This window comes from Octopus bimaculoides, chromosome 7 (assembly GCF_046866305.1).
Source record: "Octopus bimaculoides isolate indiv1 chromosome 7, ASM4686630v1, whole genome shotgun sequence".
NCBI classification, from domain to species: Eukaryota; Metazoa; Mollusca; class Cephalopoda; order Octopoda; family Octopodidae; genus Octopus; species Octopus bimaculoides.
Genome location: NC_142934.1, coordinates 23,009,430 through 23,016,454, shown reverse-complemented (window position 1 = coordinate 23,016,454; position 7,025 = coordinate 23,009,430). Strand labels below are relative to the sequence as shown.

At 36.8% G+C, this 7,025-nt stretch overlaps 2 non-coding genes across 2 annotated transcripts; both read right to left on the bottom strand.

Annotated features, from left to right (window-relative positions):
• Window positions 1–5,850: 5,850 nt before the first annotated feature.
• Window positions 5,851–5,922, bottom strand: Trnam-cau (transfer RNA methionine (anticodon CAU)). Its single transcript has one exon. It is a non-coding gene; the product is annotated as a tRNA-Met (tRNA).
• A 1,020-nt stretch (window positions 5,923–6,942) lies between these two features.
• On the bottom strand, window positions 6,943–7,014 carry Trnam-cau (transfer RNA methionine (anticodon CAU)). The gene has a single exon. It is a non-coding gene; the product is annotated as a tRNA-Met (tRNA).
• Window positions 7,015–7,025: the final 11 nt, after the last annotated feature.

Genomic DNA, 7,025 nt, shown 5'->3' with positions numbered 1-7,025 from the left:
ACATTAGTCTTCACAAAAGAAAGTCAATATATTGCTAAAGTAGCTTAACAGATACTTAAATCGATGGGATGTTCATTTTTGGAATGCTTTTGATCATACCATTTTACCTGCAGAGCCTATATAACAACCAATGAGATTGAGAATTTCCCTTTGTACAAAACACACACACATACACATATGTATATATATATGTATATATATATATATATATATATATATATATATATATATATATATAAAGGTAAAGTTATCTTCTCGACTAATAACCCTTAAGAGCCGGTTTCCCGGTTTCATGGCAGATATATTCCCCATGTGGACGGGACGCCGGTCCATCGCAGGATTACGCATTTTTGCCAGCTGAATGAAATGGAGCAACGTGAAATAGTGTTTTGCTCAAGAATACAACGCGTTTGCCGGGTCCAGGAATCGAAACCACAATCTTACGATCCACTAAGCCATGCGCCTCTACATGTAGATATATGGTTGAATAGAAATGGCAATGTGCCAAATATGTAGTTTATTTCCTGTAACTGCCTGTTATTCATTTTTGTTTTGTGTTCCGTGAGAGATATTTAGTCCAGAGCTGCAAAGAAGTGAGAATTAGTGCTAGACTGCTATGAATGAACTTGAAGTTTTCCCGCTAACTGGGTTTCGGTTCTACAGATCTCTGGATTTTAAATCCAGTAAACTCCCACTAAACATCTCTGTTGAATGACATATTTCGTGAACATCTATTGATAAATATCATTGATCAATTTCATCAACTATTATGCGAAATTTATGTTTAGCAATCTCATATTTTATTTTTATATCTGTTTTCTAGCTATAAAATCAATTTTTATGGTATCGTTCAAATAAAGATTTAACGGCTTTATTATCAAATACTAAACATTGAGCCACATCAGCATTTTAATACCACATGATGGAAAAAAAATATGAACTTACTAGCAGAACGTAGTTTCGATCTACGGACCTCTGGGTTATGGGCCCAGCACGCTTCCACTGCGCCACTCTGCTGCTCGAAAATATCATATATGTAATTTATTAAAGTACTATGTATATGAGGTCTGATCAGTAAGTATCCAACCTGGTGCTATAAAAACAAAACTACAACAGGTATCAAGTTGGCATTTAATCTTCTTGTGCCCTTCAGAAGCCACACACTGGATTCAGCGCTGTTTCCATTGATGGAAGCATTTCCTGGAACTCGTTTTCTGGGATAATCAGCAGCTGCCTCGTCGCATTCACTTAGATTTCATCGACGTCCTGAAATCTTATTCCTTTCAAGCGAGATTTGATTTTTGGGAAGAGGAAAAAGTCACAGGGGGCGAGATCTGGAGAATACGGTGGTTATCGGACTTGAGAAATGCTGTGCCTAGCCAAAAACTGCTGCACAAGCTCCGCTGAATAGGCAGATGCGTTATCATCGTGCAATTGCCACCCACCGAACGCATGCAATTGTGACCTTTTCCAACGAATAGCATCCATCAAACGCTGCAAAACGTCACGGTCATACTCCTTGTGGACAATACTCATGATTAACATTCCCCTGGTAGTTGAAAAGAACCGTCAACAGTGTCTTCACATTGCTTCAACTCATTAGAGGTTGGGGTCTTCCACTGCGAAGACTGGGCTTTTGTTTCAGGGTCATACCCATATCCCACGATTCATCACCCATTATGAACATTTTCAAAAAGTCTTCATCGTTCTCGACACAATCAAGATCTTATGCAACTGAAACCCGAGTGTCTTTTTGGTCAGCTAAAAGCAGTATGGTAGACACGCGTCTCATACCGAAATCTCCAGTGATAATGGACTGAACTGAACCGTAACTAATCCGCACATCCTCTGATAACCCACGTACGGTGATTCGACGATTCCCTCTCACAGCTGCACGCACATCTGCGATGGTATTTTATCAGTTCTGCTAGTTGTAAGTCTCCCAGAACGTTTGTCACTTTCGATATTTTTCGGCCATCTTGGAAACGTCGGAACCACTCGTACACTTCGTGCGACTCATACACTCCCCTCCATACACTTTCAGTGACTTTGCGCAGACGTCCGAGCAGATATCGCGAAGCTTTTGGCAAAATTTGATGCAGATTCTCTGCTCAACTTTCTTTGTCATGGTCAATGCGACGATCACACGCTACACACGTTCCTTCCAAGCACTGCTGTAAACAGCGGAAGTGAGCTAGAACGTTAAAACTTAGTGCGCATGCAAAGCAGAGTTCAAGGTCAATTTTTATCAAGCGGCTTTACTCTGAGTGCTTTAGCTTCGTTACTATGGCAACACTCCAGATACTTATTGAGCAGACAACGTAATTTATTATTGATTGTTCGTAAGATTCCATAAAACTAATATAATCTTTGTTTGTGTCATGTTGCATTTAAGAAATATTATTGTCATAATTTTCTCGACTTTGTGTGATTTCCATGTACAGTTGACCAAAGTTCACTTTTACACATACATACATACATACATACATACATATATGCATACATACATACATACATACGTACATACATACATACATACATGTATGTATATTAGAAAGTCTTGGAACATAGTTGTTTGTTTTCATTACGTGATATTTCTATCTATTGACATACCACCTCAATATGTAACTAACTCTTGTCGATCTGTGGAATATAATAATGAGTCTTAGTTTGTGGTGTCTATAGTAACGGTTTCAATTTCCTCTGGTGCCATTTTAATTAATTAGTTTCGCTTTTTATTTCTTTTCCGTTGTGACAGTTGAAAAGTATTCTTTAGATTCGTTGGAATTGGTACTATAACTTAATTATTGAATGAATAATTATTCAATTGTAATTAGTATAATTAAGGGTAAAATTTCTATATGAAATCAATATATGATGTTCTCAAAATAATTTTGAAAAGTTCATATGCATTACTGAAGTGACATGACTGATATTATCGATTAATCGATATTACAATGCAATGATGGATTATATCTCATTTCACTGGATCGATAAATGTATTATCTCTAATCTATCAGATTAAATTGCTTGTAAAATATTTCATTGTACAAACACACCCTGCTCACAAAAAAAACCTCTAACAATTTCAATATTTTAAATTTCGATGAAAATTTAAGATTTTTATTATCACAAATATTCGCAGGAGTGGCGCAGTAATAATCATGTGCTGAACTCCTAAGTCCGCAGATCGAAACTGTGAAGGCGCGTGGCTTACTGGTTAGAGTATTCGGCTCGCGATTGCAAGGCTGTGAGTTCAATTCCCGGTGACGCGTCATATCCTTGAGCAAGACACTATTTTACGTGTTTCCAGTCCACTCAGCTGGCAAAAATGAATAGTAGCTGTATTTCGAAGGGCCAGCCTTGTCACACACTCTGTCACACTGCATCTCCCTGAGAATTACGTTAAGGGTACCTGTGTCTGTGGAGTGCTCAGCCACATGCATGTTAATTTCAAGAGCAGGCTGTTTCGTTGATCGGATCAGCTCGACCCATCGTCGTCATAACCGACGGAGTGTCAGTCAGCCAGATCGGAACTACTCCCTAATACACTTAGGTACTATATTGGTTTCAAATTATGGCCCAAGAACAGTAATTTCAGGGATGAGGTAAGTCAATTAAATCGACCCAAGTTTTCAACTGGTATTTATTTTATCGACCCCCGAAAGGATAAAAGCAAAGTTTACCTCGGCGGAATTTGAACTCAGAACTTAAGACGAACGAAATGCCGCTAAGCAATTTACCCGGCGTGCTAACGATTCTGCCAGCTCGCCGCCTCAACCTAGGTGCTATATTCATTATTTACATTATTTACATTTGACGGCTATTTGTCCTCATCTTGTTTGTTGTTAACACAACATTTCGGCTGATATACCCTCCAGTGTTCATCAGGTGTCTTGGGGAAATTTCGAACCTGGGTTCTCATTCCTAACGTATTTTTCGATGTTATTATTATTATTATTATTATTATTATTATTATTATTATTATTATTATTATTATTATTATTATCATTGTTGTTTAGGTCACTGTTTGTAATCGAACTTGGAATCTTGGAGTTAGTAGCCCGTGCTCTTAACCACTACCCAGGTTCGAAATTTCCCCAAGACACCTGATGAAGGTTGGAGGGTATATCAGCCGAAAGAAACAAGATGAGGACAAATATCCATCAAATGTAAATAATGTACATAATTTCTCATCTCTTAAATACAGAACTAGGTACTATATTGTTGTAATTTTGTCATAAAACAAATCATAGTACTTATTTTTAGGATTCTCGCCTTCCGTTTAGTTAGTGACATTTTCCATGGAACGTGTAAATTCCTCTGTTAATGAGAAATGCGAACGTCTCTCTCAGAAATGAATATGTGACTCAAATACTGGAACCATACATTGTGTGACGGTTCCATTTTGAGTCATGTCTATCTCTCTAGAAGCGGAAAATTAAGAGACATATTCAGGCTAAAAAATATGCATTTATCGCATGATTTCATATTCTTTTAAGCGTTTCATTCATTAAAGCGTGGCCATGTTGGAGCACCGCCTTGAAGAATTTTTTAGTCGAATGTATCGACCTCAATACTTTTTTTTTCCAAAGCCTGGTACTTATTCTGTCGGTCTGTTTTGCTAAATCGCTAAGTTACGGGGACGTTAACAAATACCAGTCCTCAAGAGGTGATAGAGACAAACACAGATAGAAACACACACACACACACACACACACACACACACACACACACACACACACACACATATACGACGGGCTTCTTTCATTTTCCGTTTACCAAATCCACTTACAAGGCTTTGGTCAGATCGAGGCTATAGTAGAAAACACTTGTCCAAGGTGGAACGCAGCAGGACTGAACCCGGAACCATGTGGTTGGGAAAGCTATGCTCGCGCCTATATTAGTTGGGTAAATTCTTAAATCATTAATACTTGATATGTCTGCAGTAGTTTTCTATTGCGTAAGTTCAGCCTAGCCGTCTTGCGATGGCAGCGTAAACCAGGTGTTTCGTGCATCGAAACTAGTACAAGCCAAATATTTATAATTTGCTTCGTGTAAACGTTTTCTTAATACAAACATTTTCTGATATACACCTGAATGATGTTTTTTTGGCGGAGTTGGTGCTTAACACTGGGTAAAACCGTGTTTAAGTAGCGTAATTATCAAAGCTGTTCCTACAGTGATTATCCAATCATTCTAAACATGGCGTATTTAGTACTTAATCTAATGCGTACTTAGAGTTTTTTTGAGTGCGCATGCGTGTGTTATGTTTAGCTGACAAGGCTTTAAATGACAGCGAGATTCGGTTGCTATTTTCTAGTATTTTGACCAAGTATAAACTCTCACATCGGATCGTAGTAATGTTTCTTTAATGTTAATCAATCTGTACACAATACTTTTCAAAACACACACACACACACATATATACGTATATATATATGTACAAAGATCCGTCTCACAGTACTAAATCTGCATCACTATAAAATTTATAAGCTTTTAATAACACGTAAGCCAAATAAATAAGTGCGGTAACGTAGTTGAACGTTTAGAATAATTCTGATTCCAGATCCCCAGACAAGTTTGGTCGGGGCAGTTGTACAGTTAGTTGAATATACTTCATTATGTTAATGGAACTGGTAAAGGTTGATGAATAGAAACTAATATATGTTACTGAGAGATTGCAATCAGAATATGGCGTGAGTAACGTCCATCACTGATGGTTTAACTTAGTACCACACACACACATACACACACAAAAATAGACTACACATCTTTTAAGTATTGAATATTGAACTACATAAAATATTCCAGTATTTGAGGAAAAAAAAAAATGTTATTTCTAAGATTTAGCAGAGCGTAGTTTCGATCTACGGACCTCTGGGTTATGGGCCCAGCACGCTTCCACTGCGCCACTCTGCTTCATGGGACTAAACGCGTATATATTACATATTATTGATTGTTGGTAAATTTCCCTACAAGAATTGCAGAAAGCGAGAATTTATGTAATCATAATTTGTGCGATTTTCTATTGTAAGACGTATTGGTGCTACAGTTATGTCGATTCTGTGTAGTTTTCATTCACGTTTGACCAAAGTATACCACACACACACACAAAATATATGTAAATGTATATACGTATGGATGGATCGATGGATAAGGCAATGTGCCAACTATCTACTTTATTTGCTGTTATGGGGCCACCTCGTTCTTGCTGTTTGTTTGAGATTTCGTGAGAAACTTTTAGTCTTGACCTTTCTAGTTGAGGTTTGTATTTCCGAAATAATTAAAAATTACTCTAGAATGACTTTGAATGAACTTGAAATTATTCAGCAGAGCGTCGATTCTATCTACGGGCCTCTATATCATTTTGTCTTTATATCTATTCCTAAAAACTGGAAATTTCTTGTGTTTATGCACTACAAAAATCAGTATGTTATAAACCTCCAACAATTTACACTGCAAAAGATGAATATTATGAGTCTAGTACACAACCACTGAACATCTCTACGAAGTGACATGTGTGATAGACATCTACCGATATATATGTGTGTGCTTTTATGCACCATGTATCATCTGTATGAGAAGACCTGCCAAGGCGAATACTGCACGTTAAGTTGGATATAAAGATTGCCTTTTCATACTAATATTGATTCTATCGCTAACAATCATCTATTAAGAAATATTATTGTTTGATTTCATCAACTACGGGGTGAATTTTTTACGTATGGATCCAATGTGTGTGTGTGTACCTTTATATATATATATATATATGTATATATATATATATATATATATATATATATATATATATATATATATTATATATATATCTTTTTATATATAATAATGATTTTCCTTTTAGTTATTGAATATTGAACTACATAAATATTTGAGTATTTGATGAAAAAAAAAAAAAAAGAAAGAAAATTTTCGAAAAGCTAGCAGAGCGTAGTTTCGATCTACGGACCTCTGGGTTATGGGCCCAGCACGCTTCCACTGCGCCACTCTGCTTCATGGGATTA